Genomic DNA, 14346 nt, shown 5'->3' on the forward strand with positions numbered 1-14346 from the left:
TAAATCAAAAGTTATTCAGGGTAGTCCTTTTTTTTGCGTACTGTACATCAAAACAGAGAAATATTTTATATTTATTTAATATTTTATTTTTTAATTCAGAATTAGGAATAAAATACAATTAGTAACTCTTTGCAAAAGCTGAATCTGAATGTTCTGCAATGTGGATTGCGAGGTGTATAAAAATCAAACTTGGACAATTGTGGACTGTACTCACTTATTCTGCAGGTGGGCCGGTAGCGCTGCGGAGATGCAAATACGAGCGTGCATGCTCTTTGGTTGTTTTACATTAGCTGATTCTTGGCTGAGAACAATGACGCCAAGAAGCCAACGGGCGTAGCAACACTGAGAAAAACGTGGTTTTTGTATGTTTATTACACTACATCTACAAAATTTTCAGGGACATGATATTCGATCTTAAAAAAAATTTTTAATCACTTGCCATTAATTTGATCTCGTGAAAAGATTTTTCGAGTCAAAATACAACTTTGGCTTTCCTCGGGAGTCAGTATATATATGAAAGAGAAATATGAATTAAAAGCCGAAATGTGTACTAAAAACCAAAAAATATATATTGAAAGCCAATAAAATTTCCGATAACCTTTTAAAATACTTGGCATCACTTTTTAAATTTTTCCAATCTTCTTCCATCCTTGTATATAAATCATAAAATTATTTGCCTCTAGCGTAAAGCACTTAAACTGTAATTTTTTTTTCTTCTTATTTTTTATTTTCCTATAGGCAAAAAGCTTCTAAAAACATTATTAAACGGTGGATTGGAAGATATGACGTATGAATGTATTTGTTGCTGGTCACATTCTCATATTTTTCATCCTTTTTCAGGTGGTCCTTTGCTTCATTTTCATTCTTTTCCCCGAACATGTTGTCAGTGAAGGATATGCTTTAGTTATCAACCATGTGCCCGGAGTGGGTGGTAAAGGTTTTGGAAGGAGTATCAGGTACGACTACCGAAAATACCCTTCTCCCCCAAAGGAACAACCCATTCCTGTTCTTGACTTCATCAAAATCCTCCAGTTTCTGAAGAGACCGGTATTTCCACCAGCATACCGGTAATAGGAAGGAAAGATGAATGGATACTTAAGTTAGACACATAAATATCCCAAAATATGCTTTTACCCAAAGGAATAAACTGCAACTCTGTTAGAACTGTTACTACAAGCTGGTGATCCAGTGACTTGTGACTAACGGAATCTATTTGTTTGCAATATTGAGACTTGTCAGCAAGCGTGTGACTTAGTCGCCTGTTACTCAGGATGTAACTGTTTGTAACATTGCGACGCAATTAATTAACTTGTGATTAATTATTTTTATTTTTAATATCACTATTGAACGTATTAAAAAAAAATTTTTTTTTTCATGATTCTAAACTCTGGTAATTTTTCTTTAAGATTCGGGTTATGTGTTAACTTTAGCATTTGTGGTAACTTGTGTCGTTCCACCACCCTTAAAAATAATTGTTTAAGCTGTATCTAAACAATAAGAGAGTGATTATCACTTATCTGTTAGAAGAGCCAATCTTGCCTTAAGTAATTGATAATCGCTCAATAGATTTATATATTTTTTAATTATATATTCACTTTGTTTCAAGCAATTTTTTGTTGTAAAATTTGAGTAACTTATAGAAGTAAAGTTTTATTTTTTGTGAACTTCTAAAAAGATTTAAATTGTGTTACTTAAGTGGATTATTTCGCTATAAAAACAAGCAAATATTTTTAATAATTATTAAAATAAATAAAAATAATGATAAAAATAAAATAATAAAAAGTATAAAAAATAATATGAAATAAGAAAGATTTTATAATATTAATTAAAAAGAACAATATAAAATAATTAAGATTTTTATAATATTAATTAAAATAAATAAATAAAGGTATCAAAATAAAAATCCGAGATCGCCAATAAAACGATATTTATTTGCTTTGAGGATTTTTAATAAATTTCTCAAAATGTTTGTTAACATGACGTAAGGTCGCGTATTTCTTCAGTGGCAAGATCTGCGATATACTTGAGAAATGTTTTGGGGAAGTCCAAGGCGTATTTGGTGCCAATGATGATGATAATTTACATATTACAAGTTATACTATTGTGAAATTGATAAGTAAATAACGATTAAATAATGTCATCAATTATTTATATGAAATTGAGAAGAAATTCTCAAAAAGTAAAGTCTATATGAAATAAATTTCCTTACATTCTCTATACTGTAACTTAGATAACAACGTCGCAAAAAAAATTCATGATTTATCGCGCAATTCTTATGTGCTCACTACCCAAGGAAAAAAATTACATTTATGTATCTTCTTGTATTTTAATAAGTTACTGATTAATTTCAAATACTTATTAATATATCAATCCGCCTTTATTCCACTTTCTTCTTTTTCTTTTATCTAAATGATTTGTATTTTTTCAACTTAAAATAAACTGCCTATTTTAACATTCCCTATTTTATTAACATAAAGCCTTAATAGCAAGACAGTCAAATTCATATTTAACAATTTGTTTGTAAGTACATAATTTTTATAAATACTAATTCAAAATTTATTTGTTAGCATTTTTTTAATCCTCAATTAATACTTATTTGTTAATGTTATTTCCAAAGTTTCCATATTTATGTTGTCAAAATTATTATTTCTTATGCAATCATCATGAAATACAAATGCATCATATATTTTCTTAAATTAATATTTATCTAATTGTCACCTTTTAGATTTAAATTGTTATATATCTTTTATTGCTTCGTGGTATCAACTATTCGTGACTACATTTTTATTCTGATATTATGAATAAATAAGTAAGTTGTGGTAATAATATGGATTTATCTACAGTAGATGGCGCCACAGTATTCTAAAATTTTGTAACTCTGATTTTGTTTTTGAATTTTTATAGCTATTTTACTGCCATCTATTGCAAAGTGATCTAACTTTTCTTAATAATTATTAGGCGGATATTCTTACACAAATCTTTAACCAATAAAAATAATTTTATAAACTTTTTTATATTGTAATTTTTAAATAAAAAAATAATTAAATAATATTTAAAAAATTAAAAACATTCATTTATTTACTTGTTATAATGAAATGAATTACATATTTTTTGAAGTTTAATTATAAATTTAATGAATTCTTTCCAATGGTATTCTTTGTTAATAAAAACTTGAAAGATTATTAAAAAAAGTTTTTTTTGTCTCAGTGTATTAATAATAAATTTTTAATAATATTATATTTTTATTAATATTAATTTTTTAATATTAATTTTCAATTTATAAACTTTTCAATAATTAAGTTGTATGTAATTGAAACAGAATTTTTTATGTTGCTTACGAGTTCAAATTCAACATTTTTTTACTATTCTATAATCTGTGATTAATACAAAAAGATGCAAATATAGAAATGGCCTAAATGAAGTAAAAAAATCGAATCTTAAAAATTACAGAATTATTCATTTTTCCAACAATTTCAATACGCTCTAAACATTTATTTATTATTTTTGTACCTGTCCCTTTGTATGAAAAAAAAATCTTGGGTACGTCATCAATTATGCATTTAATTTCTACCAGATTTCTACTTATAGAAATCTACACTCGATAAAAATTAAAAGATTGCTTCTTCTATGTGTCAATATAACGATTGCTTTTACTTATGCGTCTTAAGATTTGCTTATTTATTTAATTTTCTCCATCTTGGTATCGCCCGGCTAGCTCAGTCGGTAGAGCACGAGACTCTTAATCTCGGGGTCGTGGGTTCGAGCCCCACGTTGGGCGCAACTTTTTTAGCTTTAAATTTTTTTTTCCTCTAATTTCATTGTTGTAGTAATGCGTAATGTCTTCATAAAAGCAGTCAGTTTTATATAGAATTTACTAAAAAATCGTATTAGAAAGAGTTATATGAAGAAGGAAAAAAGAAAGCCATTGCACACAAATTACTATAAGCCGTTTCTTGCAAAAGGCACCTGCCTAACAATCACAAAGTAAAATAACTAATATTTAGTAATTAGTAGTAATTACAGTAAAGGAATTTTCCAAGCGATTTATAGCATTTTGTTTAAATTTTTTTTTCTTAATAAAAATACATAACAAAAAAGCTTCATTTAACCAGTATAATAATTGAATTTTACATAGACAACTACAAAAAAAATTTATAACTGACTGGAATTTATGTAGAGTTATGGTGATTGAATAAAATATTTTTCTTAAATGAAACAAATTTATATGACATCTCACAAAGGAGCAGCATAGAACATTAGTCATAAAGCAATAAGTAAGAGTGTAGACTCACATTATTAAATTAAATAATAATGAACAATTTTTCAAATTGTTAAGTATTAAAAAATTATATCATTTCAAACTATGTAATTTTAAGTGACATTATCCAAATTTGTCATGGATTCAGTGAAGTAACTCCCAAGAAACGAAAATTTTAAAACACGAAAATTTTTGTCTACTTATGCTATTTTTTATTTATTTTTCATAAACAAGTAAAAAGTGCTCAAATTTAAATGCTTATATGCTCTAAACATATTTAAACTTGATAAAAAAAAAATTTTTAATATTTCAAATAATTTTTAACAAAGCAACAGTCTTGTATTTCAAATTCTACTTTTTGTTTTAATTCTTTTTTTCGGTGTTAATCTGAATTTCAACCTCGTCATGAAATAATTCTTAAGTTTCCTTGCTTTTATTTTTTAATATTATTTTAATATTGTTATTGCTTTTGCAGTTGATTGACACATTTTACTTCAATTATTATCGACGAAAAAAAGTTATTTCTGTGTCCACAATATCATTATATAGTTAAATATGATAATATTGTGGTCACAGTATATAATATAATTTAAAAAGATGTACGACGAGTAGGAACTGGCAGTACCAGCTGTAACTAAATAAAATTGCTAGTGATTTAAATAAAAAAAAATTATAAGTCGTCTTAAAAAGTTAAAACGAATTTGATTAATTCAAGAAAATAAAATGACCTGCGAAACTTATAATTGAACTGACAAGTAAATAATTTAAACGCACTCGTTTAAATTATTAACGCACACTTATTAACTAATTTGTTGAGCCAAATGAATCAAATTCATTTTTAAAGTCATTAGAATAGTTGTATTTTTTAAAATTTAAATGATCAATATTATTTAGTTCCCAAATTTATTCCAGAAACTTTTTAGATTATTAACTGCTTTATTAACTGCTTTAATAAAAATTTTGAAAAAAAAAAAAAAAAAAAAANTATCTCTACAAAATTTAAAAAAAAAAAAAAAAAAAAAAACTTTGATGTAGACAATTGAAAAATTTAAAATAGATATATAATAATGTTAACTTTTTTTTTCTCAGTTTGACCTAGGCTTGCCCCTGAGAAATATTTTTTGCGATTTATTTTACGCAAGGTTTAAGCTTACTTTTCTTTACATTTAAACTTTTTTTTTTTTTTTAATTTATGAACATTGTTGAATAAACGTTGCGTTTTTGATTAGATGTCAATCACAAACAGTAAAACAACTTTTTTAAGAAAATTTTTTTCATCAATCCATTGTTAGGGCGGAAAAGTCAATTCATTTCTGATCCTTCGTAATTTACTTTCTTTTCGTTTTTTTGTTTTCCTCGGTTAAATGGAGCGAGTCAAGGTAATAAATATTTTTATGAAACTCAATCTGCCAAAATTCTAAACGATTAAAAATGTTACGGAGGGAGCATATGGATATAGAAATATCGGCTTAATTAAAATTAATTGAAATGAACAATATATCTGTTATAGTAAATTTAAAAATATTTATAAGGTTCACACACACTTTAAAAATTATATCGTTGGGGAAATGAGTTTCAAAATCCCCAAATTATTCAAACTCTCCACTATAATGGAGTCTAAAAAAAATTTTTATCATCTTGAAGGCAATTTTATATTCTTTTTTAATAACATTTCAAATTAATAATCGAATCATATCAGATCAGAAACAGTAACGGAATTTATTTAAAACAGGTTTCATATAAAAGACTTGGTGTCATAGTTTAAGAAAATACTAAAATATAACTAGAAATATTCATAAAGAAATTATAAAACTCCAAATCATTCAATGTGAAACGCACAGAGGGCATTAACATAACCATTAAAATATATTTAGAGTGAGTGGACTTATGTTACAACCCTTTTTTTTGCTTATAATATCCATGGAGGAAGGAGAACAACCCATGGATGAAAGACATAAACCCATAGATTAGGTGTTCCCTCTAATAACTAAGTAAATTGTTCTGGGTACAAATATTTCACGTTTATAAGTAGGACCCTATAAATTTTACAAAGGAGCGGAAAATGCGAAAAAAATCGCATAATTTACTATTGTTTACATAGTCGCCAAATGTACCCAAAATTTTCATCTCTTAGAAATAACGATTATTTGCTAGATAAATCTATTATTGCATTTTTATTAATTTGTTTATTTTTTTTACATATCTTGATACCTTTTTTTTTAATTTTGAGAATCCTTTAGTGACTTATCCCTGATTATCAATCCTAACAAGGACTTAAATCTGTAATTCAGAGGTAGCAAAAAGCAAGGCAAGTGTGTACTGACTAATTTATCGCTGATTGCTGAATTAAAGAGCTTATCTGAGCCAAATATTTGTACAAAAAAAAAAATTAGACAAAATGTTAAGCTTTCAGACTAACTTTAGTTTAATAAACTTTAATAATCGCTGTTATGTGGAATCTGAATATAAGGTTGCTTAGTTAAAATCTTTACTGTAATTGTAAAGAAAAACTCTCATTAAAAGGTCTTTCTCTCTCCCCCCCCCCCCTCTCTCTCTACATAAAAACCTTTTTTTAATCTAATTTTTGTCATTTAACTCTTTCTTATGATTATAATAACACAAACTCCCTTCTTTCACAATTTTTTACAGAATTTATATGACGAATAGAATCAGATCACTTAAAATCTTTCAGACAAATCTACAAATTTTTTGAAAGCAATGATCAATTTGAAACTGGTTTCTTTTATAAAAATAGATATAATATTTCCTAAGAAGTTTTAAAAAGTTAACTTTAAAGTTTCCACTTATTTGTTATCATTTAAACAGTTTTTGAACATACATTCTTTTTATCAAAACTCGAACCTACAATAATTTCATAAAAACATCATACCAACTATTTTTACCGGTATTCGTACCCTTTATGTGTAATAGAAACAATTTTTTTTTTAATTATTTTATTAAGAACTACTATTACTGTATTAAGAATCGAACACATTATTTTTATCATTACTCGAAACCACTATGATTTGATCAGTACTTGGATTTACTCGATTAGTGAATTGATCATTACTCAAGTTCACTATCTTTTTATAGGTACTTAAACCCACTATAAAAAGATCAATGATCAGAAACCACTATTTTCGATTGGTACACAAACCCACTATGGTTTATAGAATTTCTTTTTTTTTTTTTTCCTTTTTTTCTTTTTTTTTTTTTTGTACCTACGCCTACTATCAGTTGATCAATAATCGAACACACTATTTTTATCAGTACTGGAACCCAGTACCATTTAATCAATTACTGAACCCACTATCTCTAAATCGGTTCTCGAACCCACTTTCATTTAATCAATAATCGAACAACCAAATTTTAATCAAAAACCCTCTATCATTTGATCAGCTCTCGAACCTATTATAATTTGAACATTAATCGTTACTACTATCATTTGAACACTTCTCTATCGCACTCTCTTTTGTTCAACACTCGAGCCCATCAATAATTGAGCATTTTTTGAACCAACTCTTTTTTTAACAATACTCAATCTTAATCTTACTATCATTTGAACAGCTATATACTATTTTAAAACCTATTACTATTATAAGACCTATTACTAATTTAAGACCTATTACTATTTTAAAATAAGTCTAACCCACCATAGTCACCGCCACGGGTCCAGACAATTGGCTAGGGGAGTTCTTATTTTAGACAAGCTATCTATGGCAAATATTATATTTAAACAAATTATAAAATTGATCTGAGGCAAAAAAGCCTTTCGAAGACAATTTTTTTGTATTTCCTTTATTTAAGTTCATTTTTCTTTCTTTCTTTTTTCTTTTTTAAATTCAAGACAATTTGAATTATAAAGATTAAAAATCTCATTATTAAATTTGTTTAAAAATCATGATTTTATTCTTTCCAAAAAAATTTGACTTAAATATTTATTTAATAGAAATTTAATTTCATGATAAAAATAGTGATAGCTTTAAAACTTCAGCTTCCTTAGTTGTTCTAATGCCTGTCTTGTGCTCGAAATGCCTGGGGCTGTATCCCTCTTTTACCCCTACTGTGTACTTTTACAAAATAAATATTTGTGTATGGTCCCCTAATTTCATTAATGAAAACTAGTCTCTTGTCATAATTGTCAATTGACAATAAAGTGTTTTTTCAACTAATTTCCGTCTTCCGGTTCACCAGGTACGTTCCTTGTCTTCCCTCCTTGTTTGTCGTCTCCATCTCCCAACATCATTGACCTCCTCAACATTGTTATGACGTTTACCTTAAAATCATTAAGAATGAATTAAAAAAAGTCTTTCTTTTTTTGTTCTTAAAAAAAGAGGTTAAAAAAAATTAAACGATTTTTATTTCATCTGTGACGAATTTATGTAGAGCGGGTAATTTGTATATAAGCAGAAAAATGAATGATTTTGGTGAAAATCATAATAGTTGATACAGTTATTCGGATTACTTCAACAGTAGAACAATGAAATCTTTTGTGGTAAGGAAGCATATCATATCCTCTTATTTGAACAACTTTATTCCTTTCGATTTTTTTCTTCTGATAGTTATTTTTAAATTTTTTCTTCTTGATAATCAAGCATGCATTCTAAGAAACACTTATAACATTTAATGTTAAGAAATTCGAAGATTTTATGCTCTTAATATTTTGCCTTAGTAAGCTGAGGGTATGCCAAATGAGAAGGTATATTAAGTGATACATTTTTACGTCTTTAGAACAGTTTTAATAATTGATAAGCCAACGGCAATTAATTAAGCAGAAAAGTAAATAATCATGATTAATTGACATTATTAAGTAATGTTATACTCTTAATATTTTGCATAGATAATTTGCAATAGTGATTTGCCAATGCACAATAACTAATAAGAGTAATTCTGATAACTGATAAGAGTTTTTTTTTAAATATTAAGTTAGTAAATCAAATTAATAATACCTTAATTGTGAAGTGTAGTTTACAGACATTATGCAGTTTACAATTATTTTCTGACATTCAAGTGTCAAAAAAATGACAGCTTGGATAATGACATTTTATAATTTTATAGCATTTTACTTAAACGTTCTTCCACTTCTACGCCTGACACTTTTACTTCGTGTTATTAACATCAAGATTTTTTTTTACAGAGCTCAAGCTGAATAATATTGTTTACGTTATTGATGATTTAGAAAAGACAGGAAAATAATAACATAAAAACTTACTTGCTTTTTAAAATCTCTGGGAGTATATTTTTTTCTGAAATTTTCTCTCTGTTCCTACTGGAAAATATATTTTATTGAAATGGCTTAAAAAATCACGCATTTAAACATAAATTAATAATGTCATAAATCATTTAAGTAGGTAAAAGAGAAATGGAAGTAATAAGTGGCCATGTAAATGACATACTTTCGAATGATATACAAATCATCGATTGATAAAAAATTATTTTTATAAAATATTTTGGAAGTTATTCCTTGTATGCGTACTCTAGAAATGCTTTTTAACAGTTTCGAAGTATAAAAAAAAAAAATTAGGCAGAGAAAAATGTGCTTGCAGTTGTAAAGCAAGTAATTGTTGAAAATGACATTTTGAAACTCAAGATACATTCTTAAATATTGTATGTGTAATTTTTAAAGCGAAAATAAAGTCATTCTAAACAGCTAACAATATTGGAATTAATTTTTAAAAAATCATCACTTGATTGTATGATATTAGATTTTTGTGAAAGTTATATTCAACTCCATAGTCTTGTAATTTTGAACCCAATCTAGAAGACAAGCGAACTCCTTGATCAAGTACTGGGAGAAGTTTTGCCATCGCGGAGGACTTTTTGATGGAACATTTGCGTTACATGGAGAGGAAAACCATAAAAACCTCCCACGGTTAGCCTGACAGCAAAGGATCCATGATCCGTCTACAACTGGGGATATTTTATGTCAGCACTGTGGTAGATGCGAGCCTGGCGCACAATTCGTGTCGACCAGCCGTCACTGGGATTCGAACACTTTTCGACTCTTTGGAAAGCGAACCCTCTGTCCCCTAACCCCCCACGACTCCCTTGTGACGTTTCATTAAAAGTCTCAATAAGGTAGTGTGTAAGGCAAAATGCGTACAGCAGCCTCTTGGGCAATATTCGAAACTTTTACGCCAACGAAAATACAGAAAGTTAAAGTGCAAACCACCAATTTTATAGTAATGAATTATCCGTGCTTCAGGAAGGACAAATAGCCTAAATACTTTTTTAAAAAATTCATTCAACATTTTTAAAAATCTTCCATTTTGGAAGATTTTTATACTGAAACGAAACTTCTCAAAGTAAGGAATAGTTCTTAACTGTAACAAATTTTTATGAATCCAGATAGCGCAGCGTAGGAAGAACTTTTCAAATATTAAGAAAATTAGATCACAAGCGTTCCATCATTTTCATAAAGCTGTAGCTGTTCTCCATTGCCATTTTTATAATTAGCATGGAGAAGACTTAACCTAACCAAGGCTGAACTAGATCATTAACTTAACTGTTACATAACAGGCAGTCACGTTTCCACTTTCTTTTCCTGTTCGAGAGTAATAAGATGTAAAAAAAGGAACTCAACAGTACGCCATTTTAATGATTTATCTGAACAGATACGAACTGCCATTTAAAGTATATATATTTTTTAAAAAAAAGCATGTAAATATTCAATGTAATGATACCGCATAAATGTTAATACTTATAAAGAAATTGAAGGAGCCATCCCAAGTGCAGAGGATCAAATTTGTGATGGCATGTCATCCTCGGGGATATTTCCCAGACAGTCGCCCATAGCCCATTGTGCAGCTCTAGTGCGACGTAAATAAAATACCTACCTACCTACAAAGGAACTAACATCCCCTACTAAAGAAAAATAGAAATTTCAAGTTGAAATGTACAATCAGATTGATATAGTTCCCCGGTGGTAATGTTTCAGCCTATACACCAACGTTAACGATCAAGTTCAGCTTTAAGCTAACAGTCGCGAATAACTGTTAGAAACTCACAATAGTTAAAAAAATATTTATATTAATATATGCTAAAAAGCGGTATTTAATTTGACAAAAGAACCTTCGAAAAGTAATTTCATGTTTTGCTTTTGCTTGTATCGCTCTTTTTCAAGTAGAGAATTTTTTTTCACCTGATCAGGAAAAAATTTCAGATTAGTATATTTTAGAAATCTTTTGCATATTTTGACGCAAGCATGTCTACCGTACTTAACCGCATTTTGAAAAAAAAAAAAATAATAAATAAATAAATAGATAAATAAAAAAGGCGCAATTTTCCTGGAAAAACGTAATTTTTGATATTGGAAATAATAACATCAATTTTTAAATGCTTTCGAATCAAATAATTTTAAAATTAAAACGTGCTACATTTAATATTTTATAATTATTACTATTATTATTATTGGAATGATCTATCCTTGATTTTTAAACTGCATAATTACGCAAATAATAACAAAACAAAATGTTCATGTACCAGGATATAATTTAAAATCGTACCACAAAATGGTAAACAAATTAATGAGAAATATATAAGGTTGCAACTCAGATTGCAACTCATTTGTCAACTGAGTAATAGTGATTTTTTAATGAAAAATGTCTTACTTCTGTATAATTCTGCCACTTTCTGATTCTTTTATATCGCTGAATACCAAAAAATGTCTTTTCCTTTCTTAACTTTTTTTCTGAGATATTTAAAATAAATTTTTAGTGTTGCCAACTTATGAAAGAAAAAATAATTCCGGGCAGTTGTTCTATCCTCCTCTATTTAAAAGTTTCAGACCTCCTCTTAGTGCTGCTATCAATTGCAACTTATTTATCAACACAGTAATAGAGATAGAGTTCTGGAAAAATTCCACTTCTCTATTGTTTTACTACTTTCTGTTTCGCTTAAATGTCATCTTATTTAAATACTGAAAAATGTATTTTCTGTACTTTTTTTTTTGCTATTCAAAATAAAACATTTAGTGCTGCCATCTTGCGAAAGAAAAACTATTTAAGATAGTTGTTTTATCCTCCTTTTTTTTTAAAGTTTTAGGCTTTTTTATTTATCTAAAATTTTGCCTACTGACCAAAATTTACCTACAAATTTTGTTTAAAAACGCTTTTTTTTAAATAGTTTATTCTGAGCAAAGTTATTTTTATGTATTTTTGTTTCTATATTCTATTCAGTAATTTCGCATATCGAGCGAAGCCAGGCACCAATTATGTTCTTATCTTATTTTTAATATTCATTATTTTGAAGGCATTTTGATTTTATTTTATTTAATAATTTTGGATTTTTGATATTAGCCGAAGCCGCAACTTTGGGTTTGAAAAAGTATGTCAGTCTGAATATCGATTTTACTATTAGTGCTGCCATCTAGTAACAAATATATGAACTTGAAGAATACATAGTTATAAACCACTAGCTTCTAATTATAAATGTTTTCTCCTTTCTTTTTTTTGAGAAATCTATATCTATTTAGATAGATTTTTTTTATACTTAAGTAAGTTTTTTGCTAATTTAAATTTTAAATTAATGCTCAATGATAACCATAGTCATTACAAATTAAGAAATAGATATTTTTCTTCAATTCATCAGGACAAATGTTTGCCAAAATTGAAAAATTTTAAAATTGACGAAATTTAGTGAAGTAAAATATCTTAAATATATATCTTAGTAAATTTGAAATGAAAAAATATATGCAAAGGTAAAATAAGTGTTTAGTATTTGATACGTAATTTTGAAATGCTTTAAAAGATAGTGCGAATTGCTTTAGTCTAAGTTTTTCATGTCTTTTTGATCAATGATTCAATAATGTACTTGGAATGGCAGAGTTATTGAACGAAAAAAGACTCGTTAAAACGTAGAAAACATTTGTGGAATATTGCGAAAATATTGCGAATTATTTTCATTGACTTTTGAACTAAAGATCGAATCTTCACGTACTAGGACTAAATCATGATTCCAGGGGATGATCTCAAAAATGCAAATTAATTAGTGCATGCGTTATTTTAAGTTATAAAATAAGGCACATAAACGTAATTTCTCTGATTAAACATACCTCCCCCCCCCCACTGATTTGGGTTTCTGGCCCTCAGAATACAGGGGTGGGGTGGGGGCAGCCGCAATCTGGAAAATATGGTCTCAATAGTTTGATTAGGGAAACAGTCGAAAGTTTGGATCCCTTAAAGTTAATATTACTTTTTGCGTATTCTAATCTATTTCGAGAACTTTTTAAGCGAATTGAAAAAATTTTCGTTTATCTGAAGATATTTTTACTAAATATTTATTATTTTTTAAGTTTTAATTTAATAACTTTTGAAGTGTAAGGTATGCAATTTTTTTACATCATTCCAAAGAATGCAACTTCAAATAGCAAAATTCAAAATTTGAGCAATATCGGTCGAATAGTTGCTCAGAATTTGAATTCCAATAAAGTATTATTTTTTAAATCTGATTTCTCAGGAACTATTCGACCGATTTCGCTAAAATTTTGTATCTCGCCATTTAGAATTACATTCCTTAAAATGTTGTAGGAATTTTTACTCCTTACATTTCAAAACTTGTAGACTATTACTAAATAAAATAATAATAAAATTAAGAAGTAACTATTCAAATTATTATTATTACTGCGTGAAATTATCTTTGGTTCAACGAGTTTTATGATAGTGTGCAAAAGCTTTTCGATTCACTTGAAAAAATTTCGATATATTGAAAAATACCCAAAAAGTAAAATCAACATTAAGGGGTTCACATTTTAGATTACTCTCTTGACCAAATTTCCCAGATTGCAGCTACTCCCTATATTTTGAGGGTCAAAAATTAAAATTTATCGGAAAAAAACAAGTTTATTTAAAGAAAATACATTTTTGCCTCTTACTTCGTAACTTATAATAGCGACGGCACTAATTAATTAGCATATTTGAGTCCCACCCTCAAACCATTAAGATTGTGGCATAACTACCACTACAATTATTGAACATCAATTCACTAGTCATGTGGGGAATTAATTATCAACTATGTCAACCTTCATCTATCAAAAGGTACCTCGTGATGGATTCAAGTTAACATGTCTTATATACTAAGATGCTCTGAGG

At 27.7% G+C, this 14346-nt stretch overlaps 1 long non-coding RNA gene and 1 other non-coding gene across 2 annotated transcripts in view; both read left to right on the plus strand.

Annotated features, from left to right (window-relative positions):
• The first annotated feature begins 3705 nt into the window (after positions 1 to 3705).
• Positions 3706 to 3778, plus strand: TRNAK-CUU (transfer RNA lysine (anticodon CUU)). Its single transcript has one exon. It is a non-coding gene; the product is annotated as a tRNA-Lys (tRNA).
• Positions 3779 to 8293: 4515 nt separating this feature from the next.
• Positions 8294 to 14346, plus strand: part of LOC107439668 (uncharacterized) — a 9086-nt gene continuing 3033 nt past the window's right edge. The window contains exon 1 of the long non-coding RNA XR_001583557.3: positions 8294 to 8753. This is a non-coding gene — a long non-coding RNA (uncharacterized lncRNA). The remainder of the gene's footprint in view (positions 8754 to 14346) is intronic.

This window comes from Parasteatoda tepidariorum, chromosome 4 (assembly GCF_043381705.1).
Source record: "Parasteatoda tepidariorum isolate YZ-2023 chromosome 4, CAS_Ptep_4.0, whole genome shotgun sequence".
Lineage (NCBI taxonomy): Eukaryota > Metazoa > Arthropoda > Arachnida > Araneae > Theridiidae > Parasteatoda > Parasteatoda tepidariorum.